The sequence below is a fragment of the Mustela erminea genome, chromosome 6 (genome assembly GCF_009829155.1).
Source record: "Mustela erminea isolate mMusErm1 chromosome 6, mMusErm1.Pri, whole genome shotgun sequence".
NCBI lineage: Eukaryota > Metazoa > Chordata > Mammalia > Carnivora > Mustelidae > Mustela > Mustela erminea.
The window spans coordinates 23,233,718-23,245,555 of record NC_045619.1 but is presented as its reverse complement, the minus strand read 5'-3'; the positions used below and the strand labels follow the sequence as shown (position 1 = coordinate 23,245,555).

Genomic DNA, 11,838 nt, shown 5'->3' with positions numbered 1-11,838 from the left:
CTCCAGTAACATTTTAGCTCAGGATTGTAATGACTTTGCTATATTAATAAATCATGTTTTATCCTGACTTTTATCAAAAGATTTGGATGGGGAAGACTGCACATGACAGAAGGCAGAGAGAGGAGCACTTACAGCTGAAGGTTGGCGTGGATCAGGCCGCTCTCCAAGCTCTGGAAACAGCTGTTGGAGAAGTCAGGTAGGTCCTAGTTCACTCAAAGAATGGGATACAGGATAACATGTGTCTGTTAACAAAGAATTCCAAATTGTAATTCTTGTTCATGTTCTGGAATAGTCTGCGATTTTTTTTTTTTTAATGCTGTACAGGAAATCTTTACCAGCTTTTCTGCCTTATTCCCTTCTGGGAGTTTCCCAACTCCTATGAAATGCTTTTGTGTTGAATATCAATTCTCATCAATCAGCTCCATGTTCTTTTTTTTTTTTTTTTTTTTTTTTTTTCCCTTTTGCTGTAAGTCTGAGACCACTCAAGAGGACATTTATGGAAACATGGAAAACATATTGTTTCATTTACACGTGCAACAAAGGCAAATTCTTGCCCTTTGTAACTATTCAAAATATTAACATTCTGTTCTCCCTTTGTGGGTTCTCAGAGTTGACTTCCAGCAGCTATTGTAGAGGAAGGAAGACAGAATACTCCAATGTTACCTCAGAATACCTGATGGCTCAATAACAGGTGAGTGAAAGATGTCATTGAATTTTTCCAAAACCAAATCTTTAATTAGTGTAAACTGCAGATCAGGAAGTTGATCAGGTAGACTCTGTGAAGTATACTTGCAGGGAAGGGGTTATTAGGGGCTGGTCCCTACTTTTCCTTCTATTCATCATCAAATGGCTGAATATTAAACATTGCGTGTGTTTGGGTGCTGTTAATAGTTTCCATTAGATTTTCACTGACTTTTCAGAACAAGGCTCTCAGAAGTACTGTTTCATTCAGTGGATTAAATGGAAACATAAGTAGCATTTACCCCATCCTGGGTCTTAAAAATTGAAAGCTTTAGCTTTTATACTTCATGATGTATTTTCTAATGAACTAGGTTTCATGATCAGATTTTTAAGCCATCAGGTTGGGAGGTAATCATGCTATCATGCTGATATGTTCCTCACACCCTGCAGAAGCTGTACTTCTCATGTCTCCCTCCAACTCTCAAGAAAGTCAAGTTCAAAGTCTTCCTGGCACTAAATACCCCTCCTTTAAAGGGGGTTTTGGAAGTTGTTCATAGTTTTGTATTCTTTTCTTTCTATTAGAAATACTTTGTAACATCGCCATTCATTTCCAACTGGCAACCATCAAAAATCTCGATTCCTTAGGACTTTCACTCTGAACCAGTGTTTACTCTCTAATCTTGAATCGGCCAACTGAGATAAGACAAAAACTTTTAATTAGAATCTTAATATGTAATCCAAGCCATTTATAGGTCATGCACACAGGTGATCTTCTATGTGTTTAATAACTGTGTGGAGAACTTAGATAATGTTTAATTTGGTGCAGAGACTATTTTTAACTTTGCTGGAGTCGGGTTACCTGCAATGTTCCCGGAGAGTCTCTTAGAAGTTTTATCAGCGTGAGGTTTATTGTGTGAATGAGTAACTGGAGGTGTCCGTAGCAAATCCTTGGGGGGAGTTATAAAAATTGGAATATTCTTTAATACAAAGAAAGTATTCTGTTTTCCTTCCACATTCCTTCTGGAAAATCTGACTTCACGTCTCTCAGTTCAAGCTATGTGGAAGAAAAGAGATAAATGCCCAGCAGAGGACCAGGGGAATTAGCCTACCCCTTGTTACTATTAATGAGTGGTGCCCTTACCCTCAGGTGTTTATTTCTTAAAAATCCAGCTCATGAAACAGTTTTTTTTCTTCTTCCAAGAAATAGCTGGTGCTTTTTGTTGGACTTCTGCTTAACATGAATTATTTGGCAAATTGGGGACTGAAGTGTGAATTATAAACTTGGGACTGTATAATAGGTTTCAGGGGTGTCCTAGGGACAAAAACATCTAGGGATGTCACACACACAAAAAAACATTATTGAGGAAAAAAAAGTGATCTTCTCTTCTACTCATGAAACAGCAACAGAAAATACCGTGCACAGATACTGATATCCATTTATAACACATACACACACACACACACACACACACACACACACACACACACACTTTACAGGAGTGCATCCTCTGTTTTTTATTTACATGTGCACATTGAGTCTCATTAATGTTGATAACCCTCTGCACATGTCTCCTGAAAATAATGGACCCCGACTGTGAGAACTGTCCATATTCAGACATGTTAAGAGCTGAATATTTAAAATCTGTTTGGCACACTAAGCTTGGTTTTCTGAAGACAACAGAAGTTGGACAGAAAGATCAAAGGGGGAAAAAAACCACCGTAAAAGATAATGACATCTGGATGGGGCCTGGGTAATGCACTAATTAAATGTACTTACACCTAAGTCTTATCACATGCTCAGGAGTGAGAGCTTAGGTGCCCCTTTTAAACTGCCGCGTTAGATGCAGTCATGGGAGCCTTGTTTGGGAGCTGTCCCCTCTGCTCTGAGCCAGCTCGTTCCATACGTGGCCCCATAATCTATCCTCCTTTCTTTCATTGAATGGGCTTTGGCTATTTTGCTCTTAAGATAGTCATGATAAGTTAGGTTATCTCCAAAGCTTACAAAAATACGCATGTTCTTTAAAAACAGGTTTGAAAAAAAATCAGTCTATCCCACTTAGAAAAAAGAAGCTACAAGATTGTCTTGTTTTGTTGCTGCCCATAGGTGAAGGTGAGCTTAGTAAGAAACCTTGTCTACCGTTCTCCCTGTCCAGGTAAAGTCTTTGACACCCTTCCCCTTCTGAGCATAATAGAAGCTCTCCCTAATTCTAAAACACAAAGTGGACTCTCAGAAGTCACTGAATCTAGCCATTTTAACTTCTGCAAGAGTTTCTAAAGCCTTTATTAATTACACAGAGTTTTTGTTAAATTAGCATGGCTTGAACTGCCTTCAAAATCCTGGGATTTAGGAAGGTAGAAAAAGGAGGAAACTGTTTTTTCTAAGTCTTTTTTCTTTCTCGTTTTAAGTGGAGTTTTGAGACATCATGAAGAAACCTATTAGGATATTTTTTTTAATAAATAAAATAAACCCTAGATATTTAGAAGAAGCAGTTGGGCTGTGCATAGATATATACTGCATATCTCATTACTATTAGCAGCCACGCATGGTTAAACCTCCCCCTATTGCGCTGAGTATTTACCCTCTGGCTTTGTAAAGTGATGCTTGAGTGTGGGTTTTACAAAGGAATTTCACAACCATCTTATAGACTCCGCAGCACACCTACAAAATCAGAATATGCACAGCATTTCTTAGGTATACGGTAACAATTAATGAAATTGGTGTTCATTCTGGGAAAAAGTCTGAAGTGTTTGTGTATTAAGTCTTTGGGGGGGAGTATAAGTCCATCTCTTAATTTAACTCAATGAAAAGCTACTTTTTCTTCCTTTTTTTTTTCTTTTTCCCTTTTTTCCTATGTTCTGCCTTCTGACGGTGTCATATAGTCAAATGCAAGGCATCTTGCTTTCTTCCACTCCTTCAAAGAAAATTAATTAATATACAAAGATGAAAGTTAGAAACCCACTGTAATCCAGAAAGGTCCAGGAATTTAAACAATCGGATATACCCTCTGGATCTCAGAATCCAAGTTATTTTTCTCTGAGCTCCCTTAATTTTGTATTATTGCCTTAGACATAATTTAAATACTGATAATTTAAATACTGGTAAGGTTTTGGGGAAAGCAGAATTTTGGGGGGCCTAGGGAGTGCTTGAGAAAGAGAGAGTTTAAATGAATTCAGCCCCTAAGAAAACAGAGGTCTACCAGGGTAGTTTTGAGCGGAATATGTTCTATGTGCCACACCCCTATGCAAAAGACTGGAACCCTTTTGGCTAAGGGAACCCCATTCATGCTCCAAAGTATATATATTTATATCCAGGGTGCTTTGAATAACCCCAATATCTGCCTTCTTTTTAAACTGGGCTGTGCTATTCATCCTGAATGTCAAGATTTTCTTTTACTTGCTCAGTCTTTCCCCTTTAGTCTAATGTTTCATTTCCTCCCAGAAAAATAAGATCTTTGCATTAAATTCAACATTTCAATAACAGTAGTGAAAAGTGCCTCTTTGTAAAAGATATGGGATTAGTTCCTGCCAGGATTTCCTCTGCATCATCTCCATTTATTTCTCCTGGGTGATGAGAAGACCTTTGCATTTGACCAAAAAGCACTAGTAAATAAGGAGTTAAAATGAAGGCAGGCTCACTGGTTTGCTGAGATCTGTCAGAGTCTGACTGGCTGGCTACATATCTGTCTCTGGAACAATAGGTACCTGTATTCTGCACGGACTGCTGGGCAGCGCTGACACTCTGGAGAAGGTCTGCCTCTGTCTGCGCTTTCCTGGTGAGAATCCCCAATGACAGTTCCACTTTTCAGTGGAGGAGAAAAAAATATCTGTCTACCTCTTGATGAAGGACAGAGCTTTGATCATTTTTATTCAGGCTTGTCTTGGCCGGAGGTTTTAGGTTCTTAGTCTCAAGTCAGCAGTCTCTCTCTCTCTCTCTCTCTCTCTCTCTCTCTCTCTGTCACGCACAAGCACACACACACATCCACTCCCTCCCTCTGCCTTACTCTCTCCCTCTCTCTCTCCCTCCCTTATTTCCCCTCGTAGGTTCTATGCAAGCAGATGAGTGCCACAGCTGTACCTGAGGCACAGACCGCTAAACATAGTGAAGCCAATTTCCACGATGGCAAGCGGGGGCACCGGAGGTGACAACAATGACAAGGACCTAGGGACCATCCTTCTGACAAGTTTTAGGTAAGAAAATCTGTATGTCCCGATTCTTGCATTTTTGCATCCTTGTGGCTGAGAGAGACGCGGAGATAGAGAGCGAGTCTCAATAGGAAAATATTTGCATGAGGATATCATCTGTGCTGTCACTTGCCGGCAAACCTGTGTTCTCGGGGCTTTGTGTTACGAGAATCCGCGGAGGTGAGGTGTGAGCAGGGCTGGGCAGAAGGGTGAGCTGCTTTTTATGTCTGTCTGGTGACATTTACCATGCTGCTTAAATTCGTATCTGGAAAAAATTCTGTTTGATGATAGTTAGCAATGTTTTTTGCAACGTAGAGCATATGGCCGGGTAGAATTCAAGTGATGCTCTTTCATTCTTAATTTGAAATTATTTTTATACTCAACTGTACTGAGGTCAGGGAGTTTTAAAAATTAATGAGATTCCCTGTGGAGTTCAAATAGTAATGTCTACGTGAGCTGACACAAAAAGAGAAGATAGAGCTGGTATATTTTTAACATGGACGTAACTGTCTTAATTGAACATCCCCCACTTGAAGTGCATGAATTGTACAATAGTTTATGGAAACCTCAGTAGTGGGGGATATTCGTCCTGAAAATTTTTTTTTAATGACCTGGAGAAATCTTGTCAGAACTAGCCTGTAGAGGATGAATGTATTGTGTGGAGATATTGCTAAAACTTAAGAGGCATAATTGTTCTGGTAGTGGAGAATACCTTATACTTTCGAGGAAATGACAACTAATGAATGAGCCACATGCTAAAAAAAAAAAAAAAATCTCCGAGCACACTTTCATCTTAAATAATATATAAAAATTCAGGAGATACTTAGGATGAAAAACTGCTGGCACGAACAAAGAAGCAAGTGTACCCACAGATGAGAATTCTTTGTCACAAAAATGAACCCAGGGTATGGATTTAGGAGGTTAAGTGATTTCTACATTCTCAGTGCCCCACAGAAGGCGTGAGTCCAGACATTTAAAAATGTCCTGAAAACTTTCATTTCCCACAATTTAAAAACATTGTTTATGTTCTTGATACAACACATTGTTTAAATGAAGGGGATTGAAAAGCGGTCTGAGTATACAGTAATCGGGGCTAAAGATGCTTTTTATCCCGAGTTCCCCATTTACAAGACCCATTCTGAGCTTCCTGTGATATATTGTTATGTAAATACTGTGCAGCCGGGGAAATCAGTACTATGGAGATTCAATTTACTTTGAAAGTTGTTCATTATAGCAGGGATGAATGTTATTTATTTGATGTGATTCAAAGGCTGGAAATGACTTTTTCATTGTGGCGCCTTTTGTAATGGGTGCAGGGTGATCTAATCTTTTTAATTTTGGCTTTCACACCAGTGGAGATGAAAAGAGATCTGAACTCATTTATCGGTTGCTAGGTCCTTCTGGAGACCCAAGTCCTGTTCTTGGTTGCTATGGCCAGTCTGACCTCAATCTCTGTGGTTTTGGGGACTTAAGCGGTCTTTTTTTTTTTTTTTTAAATTGAGGAGCATGTACCTTGATTTATGTCCAAAATTGTGGCTGAACGTCTTTGTCTGCAAGTGATAAATGGTGCCGAACAATTCATCAGTTCTTACAAGTAAACACCGCTGTCCCACTAAAAATATGTTTTGTTCTGAGTTAATGGTATGGAACAAGGCAGCCTCCACAAACAGCTATCTTTTATTGCGGAGGGGCCTCTGAAACTTGGAGCAAAGTGGAGGAAATTGGCATGTATTTTCTCGTTCATTAGCATTTCAGTTGTGATTCTGGTGACATGGCTTTAGGTGGATCCAGGAGGAGAGGGTTAACCTTCCCTTTCCTTACTTTCTCTCTAGTTGGGGCTGCAGGAGAAACAGGCCCTTTCCGGATGCCTGACTGCTGCTGGGGGCACTAGGAAGTCAGGAGGAGTTTCTCTGCTGGGGTTGGCCTCTGCTTTGCAAGTGCCCAGGGCTGAGGCACAAAGGGGCAGATGTGCTGCGGCTGTCACCTTGGCTCTCATGCTGGTTCTTTGAGGGAAAGTGGTATCCAATATTGGCGACTCCCAGGGATGTTCTGCTTCTGTGCTACTTAATGGTCCCTGGACGACCTTGCATTCTAGAACCTTGTTAAGAAAGGAGCCGCGCTGATTAAGGGGCTGTGGAGTATAGAGCCGTGCTTAGCAGATGAGCCCTCATCCATTTCCGTTCCCTTAAAAAGTGCTTAATTGATGCTGCAGGGAGCATACAGTCTGCTAATCAGATGCTGCTGACAAAACAGGTATCAAGAAAGGCATTTATTGCTTATAAGCGCCGTCCGCTTCTTTCCGAGAGATTGCAGCTTTGTCGTGTAGTTTTTTTTTCTTTTAATAGTAATATGCTAATGGTTTTTATTCTAAATCGGCCAGAACTGAGTATCTTCAGGAAAAATGGGCTCCATAAGAAGTGGCATCATCCTCGAACGGAAAGGTAAAAATTAAACATTTTTTAAGTGCAATTGTCAAACCAGTCCATGTACTTCTTGCCAGTAACATTGGAAAACCGCTCTCTAAATGTAACTAAAATTTGAGCCATTCTCTCTAGCTATAAAAGGTTTAAAGAAGAGACTATCTTAGGGAATTTTATTGTTAATCATCTTGTAAAGATTGTCTGGGCTTTGTTAACAAAATACAACCAGGTACTTTTATGTTTCCTTCCAGCCTTGAAAATGAGCAGATTTTTGTTTTTATTTTGTTTTTTGTTTTGGTTTGGTTTTAGAGGACGTTATCATTTGGGGGATTAATAAAGCGATCTTTATTTCATGTAGATTTTACTCCCAGAATTGGTAAAGAAGAACGGGGTTTGGGTGACGTCGAAAGTCTTCTTCCAGCTTGACAATTCCTCAAAGAGCAGTAGTTTTCAGAAAGAAGGCATAAGGATACCTTTATTGGTGTTAATTGCACTTCTTCAACTGTTTAGCTCTTTTTAGTGGAGCAGCAGTTAAAAGTTCTATGCTTTGTGATACAGGTAAAAATTGTGGCTGGAAGTCATTTTCCAAAAACTGATTTTTGAAGGTATTTTTTAAACTGCTATTTTACTGCTTGATGAAGACTGGGGTTTTGCAAAGCTAAATTGTGGCTCCTTACCTGGGTTCCTTACTTCAGGTCTTTTTGAAGGTAATATTTCATGTAAGTGGTGAATTTCACAAGAAATGTTTAATTCCAGCTATCCGAAGGCAAATATCTCCCAGTCTGTGGTATGTATCTATGTGTGTATGTGGACATATCTCAATATAAAATGTCTTATATATTTTACATTGTGTTTTGCTTTGCTGTTTTTTCAGAGGATTTAACTGAATATTGGATAGTGCTCGATTTCCTGAAATGATTAAATTCAGTCTCTGAAGAATCTGGGGGAAAGGCCTATAATGACATTTTGATGACTTTCATTTTAAGGAATAATAGAAAATGAGTAAAATATTTTAATAGCTCTTCTCTAATATCTCATTCCAAATACAATGTTTTTATTGCTCATTCTAGCTTACAATTTTCTGGTGATAATAATGTTGGCTGGTAATTGTTTCTGACATAGAAATAATTTTATCCTCATGTAAAAGTTATTTCAGAGAAGTCTTCATGCATATATCTCAGCTGAAGCAACTGCATTGAACTCTTGAGATAAACCAGTATTTCCAGATTCCTCCCATTTTAATTTGGTACTCCCTTACAACAATTAGGCGTATCTTAAAGGGAGGAATATTACAAATGGTAGTTTGTAGTGTAAAGAGAGAAAACAAAGAGGCAGATTAGGAAAAGGCTGAGAACACAGAAAGAATCAGTATCATGCACTACCACAAAATTGATGACTTTGCTTCAAGATGTCATGTACCTTTGAAATTTAAAAATGGACTAAGAAATCAAATATATGCATGTAAATATGCACTTGTTATATCTGTACTTAATAGGTAAAGAAACGTATAGAAACTTAATGTAATTGCAGCAAATGTTACGAGGAACATCTTTGCACCTCAATTCTTTCGGGAGATGTAGACACAAGTAAAGTTAATCACGTAGCTTTTAAAGAATCAAATCTTTTGGGAACTGGAGGTGTGACATATTAGATCAATTTTCGTGTAAGTCAGAATGAAAATCTTATATCAGTTTTTCTGAGCAAGTTACACAAAGCCATTAGCTTCCAAACTGAGTTGTTTCAAACACTAATTAGAAAAATGTGTGTGCAATTGAACTTGATTGTCGTAAATATTTCCAGTCAGAATATTATATTGTTGCTGAATTAACGCACCACTGGTGCAGTTTTTTTTTTTAGAAAAGCAAAATTAAGCTCTTGTATTTGCTTATTCTCTTTGCTTAATGTGTTTACTAGATTTCCCCCAAGTTTACTTTCTTTTTGTCATTAATACTCCCTTCCAAATACCAGTGTTGCTGAGTAATTGGTTACTCTTAGTTTCTTTCTGCCTACTGGAATTTGGGTTTTTGTCTTTTTGGTATGCCATTATTCTTATCTGTCATCTAGACAGTTAGATTGACTTTGAAGCTGTTTGTGTGACCTGTTTTTCTGTGTTTGGGGGATGGAAAACTTGTTTCATTAGAAATTGTGTATAAAGTGCTGAACGATCTGAGTTGCCTTTGGGATGCCGTGCAAGGCCTTGATATTGGGATATAGCATTTCCTAGTGGTAGCGAGTTACTTGCATCATTCAATAAAATCTTTCCTTCAAGCTACCTTAGCTTGTTTTCCACCAAGTGACAAACCTGAAAGTTATACTGAGATTCACCTAGAAAACTTGTTGTAAGAAAAACAGACTTGAGAGGGACCCTCTTGGATAGCTGGCAAAGGTGTCACTCCAGGTTACTCTTCTAGCATGTTGGCAAGGATTCATTGTAAAGTTTAATCGACTGGCCTTTTGTGTTTAATCGCCTCTGTGATCCAAAAGCAGATTTTAATTTGCATTACTGTCAGTCACATACTTTAGTTTAAAGGATCCCAGAATGATTTCAGAAAATAAAAGTTATGCTACAAACCTTAATTACACACTCTGTCACTCACTAATAATTAATTGAAGCATTGAAAACTTTGTTCAGATTTTTAAAATGTGAAAATTGTAGTTTGCTCCATGGTCTTTATAATCTTTTTTTTTTTTTTTTTTTTTAATCAAGAGATGGCTCATATAGAATCGTAATGGCCCTGAGTCTTTCTAAAGTTGCTAGACTTTATGATCCTATACCCTATGGTGGACAGAACTGTTTTGCATTTTTAATAACATCTCTGAGCCATAATTTATGTTCTTAATGTCGCTTGGCATTATTGAAGCACAACATACTTGGGATTTATAAATCTTGAAATTCCTGCATTTTTCTGACGATGAAATTCACAGTCCAAGTGCAAAGCCTGAAATACACCAGAAGGCTAGGAATTTCCTTAGAGAAAGAAAGATAAGGTAGCAAGCACGCCATGGTCAGGAACATATGGTGTACAGTTAATTATCACAATCTCAAGGGTTCTAACATAGTTTACTGCAGGCATCTTCGAAAATATTGGATTTTCAGGATATGTTTGAAGAAGAATTTGATTTGCTAGAAACTTGAAATGTGGAAATCAAATAAATGTTTTTTTAAATGTTCTCCCATAAGGATTTAGAAAATATTCATTCATTCATTCATTCATTCATTCCACAGACATTTATTCAGTGCCCACCCTATGCCAGACACTATTCTTGTGGATCTTCATTTAATATTCACCATTAAATCAATATTCATTATTTGCCTGATTTTGCAGATTAGAGGAGTCTCTCCAGTTACTCAGACACGGATCAGCTAATCACGTCACAATCTATATCATTTTGGAACTTGTACTCCCTTTGCCTCTCCTTTCAAGGGCTTAAAATATATTCTAGGCATATATACCAATTTAGAAAACTATATTAGCAAAGCAGTCAGAATGTGTTTTAAGAAGTTATTGATGTGTCTTTAGAACTGGGGTCTAAATTCATCCTCTTCCCTTCCCTGTGGAGGCCCATGATGCAGCAAATACTACACCGGTTTTATTACATTTGCTTCCTTCTAATGCTTCTTATACTGTTTTAAGGGACCTCTAACTCTAATGATTAATTGTTCGCATTTATCTTCTATACGCCAGTCAATGTACTAAACCCTTTGCCTTGGTTTTCTTGTTTAATCCTTTCAATTACATTCTGAGAAAGGTAGTGTTACCATCCCTGCTTGTAGAAGAGGAAATGGAATTTTCAAGATGTTAACTCCCTCAAGGTCGCAGGGCTAGCAAGCAGCTGCAATGACTTAAAACCCAAGTGTTTCAGGCTCTGTTCATGCTTCCAGTCATCAACAAGTATTATGGAGCTTTTATGAGGTCCTAGGCCTCCTCAAGATGTTCAGAATAAAACAGTTGGTGTAACAGGCAAGCCTCTACCCTGAGAATAGGAGCACGCAGCCACCTTGATGTGTCCACTGCACCATTTCCCTTTGTATCTATGGATTCCCCAGAGCCAATAGGATAAAACATTTAAATTTCAAACCCTCTTTAGACCTTGCACTATCTGGCTTCAGTCTTTCATTTCAACTGCATTATTACCTATTTCAAAATAAGAATCTGCTAAATGAAAAGACTGATCTGCTCATTGCCCCCATGAAGTTTGCCTTGTGTTTCCTCTGATTGTTCCTGCCCCGAAAGTCTTTTGCCGCTGCTTTCTCAACACTTCCCATCCTTCTGTGTCTGGGACAGAGCCCATGGTGCCAACAAATGGGCTGTCTTGGAAATGAAATACTAGAGTTCTTTTATCTGACCTGATCATTCGACACATGACGTCTGCAACAACTAAAGGGATTTGAGGCTAGGTAACATTTCACGTATTTCCTGTGTCCTGGCTGCTTTAGTGTTCAGACATGTGTCCAGGTGACATATTGGCAAAGAGTTCAGGGAATCAATAGTAAAATAAGAGAAGAACATAGAAGAGGAAAAGGACTGGAAAGCTTAGAAACTAGAGCCGCACA

At 38.4% G+C, this 11,838-nt stretch overlaps 1 long non-coding RNA gene across 3 annotated transcripts in view; it reads left to right on the top strand.

The window, feature by feature from the left end:
• The first annotated feature begins 604 nt into the window (after nt 1-604).
• The window catches only part of LOC116592978, a 98,288-nt gene continuing 87,054 nt past the window's right edge, over nt 605-11,838 (top strand). For 2 of the 3 annotated variants that reach the window (XR_004286682.1, XR_004286681.1), the window contains exons 1-3: nt 4,378-4,454; nt 4,723-4,869; nt 7,244-7,304. This is a non-coding gene — a long non-coding RNA (uncharacterized LOC116592978). Of the gene's footprint in view, nt 692-4,377; nt 4,455-4,722; nt 4,870-7,243; nt 7,305-11,838 lie in introns of those variants that run through there. The other variant, XR_004286683.1, reaches the window with a different exon arrangement.